Below are 1,287 nucleotides of genomic sequence, written 5' to 3'. Positions count from 1 at the left end.
TAGAGAGGGTTAAACCAGGCTACTCCTTGGAGGCAAAGATTCTGGGACTTCGTCTGACATACTTTGGACATGTTGCAAGGAGAGACAGATCTTTGGAGAGGGACATCATGCGGGGTAGAGTAGAGGGACAGGGCAGGAGGGGAAGACCCTCTATGGGGTGGATTGATTCAGTGACTCAGGTAATCGGGATGGGTGTGTCAGAGGCAATGTGATTGGCACAGGATAGAGCGGGGTTTAGGGCTGTTGTACATAGGGTTGCTATGAGTCGCAAACGACTCGACGGCACATAACAACAACAACAACAACATTATATCAAAGGAGACTTTCTTTTTAACAGTTAAGAAGAAACTGTGCCTAGCAGCAAATGTTGTTATATACCGATGAGTCTGAACCAACTTACAGTTGATCGTCCAGCGAGTTTTCAGAAGTAGTTAATCACAAGAGAGCAGATTGTCCATCTTTCTCCACTGGAGCAGTCAGAGCAGCTGGTGGATTTGAACCGCATGCCTTTGGGTTGGCAGCACAACGCCTTACTGTTAGGGCCAACAATAACTTCAGTTGCCTGAGGCAGACCCTCCCTCCAACTCCCTAAGCCTGAGTTTAGAAATGAGGGCACCAGGACCTCACAGGAACACAACCGCCATGACCTTGAGACAACATGGGGAAGAGCCATGTAAGAAAGGGTTGCCTTTCACTGATAGAGCATGAGCTCAAATATATTTCATGTTTAGGATGACACTGAAAGTTACCTGTGCAAGGTACTTTAACCTGACTCCTCAGACATAGCTTAGGGACAGTAAAAGTTGCTTATAAGATTTTTTTTTTAACGAGAGTGCTAAAAACTACCTACATAAGGTTTTCTTAACCTGGTTGTTCTCTGATGTTGTTGTTATTTGCCATCAAGTTGCCTGCGACTCATAGCGACCCTATGTACAACAGCTCTGAACTCTGCTCTATCCTGAGCCAACCTCATTGTCTCTGACACACCTATCCCCATCACTCCAGTCACTGAGTCAATCCTTATCATCAAGGATATTCTTTTCTTGCACTGTCCCTCTGCCCTCCCAAGCATGATGTCCCTCTCCAAGGGCAGATAACTCCATGAAACATGCCCAAAGTATGTCAGATGAAGCCTCAGAATCCTTGGTTCCAATGAGCAGCCTGGTTTCACTCTCTCCAAGGTGAATCTGTTTGTCCTCTCACAGTCAATGTTATAGTCAATACTCTTCTCCAGCACCACAACTCAAATGCATCAATTACCTAAGTGCCCATCAACAAATGAATGGA

Source organism: Elephantulus edwardii, unplaced genomic scaffold (assembly GCF_000299155.1).
Source record: "Elephantulus edwardii isolate Elephantulus edwardi_28Jun2011 unplaced genomic scaffold, EleEdw1.0 scaffold00086, whole genome shotgun sequence".
NCBI classification, from domain to species: Eukaryota; Metazoa; Chordata; class Mammalia; order Macroscelidea; family Macroscelididae; genus Elephantulus; species Elephantulus edwardii.
The sequence above is the reverse complement of the archived record's forward strand: the minus strand, read 5'-3'. Positions refer to the sequence as shown.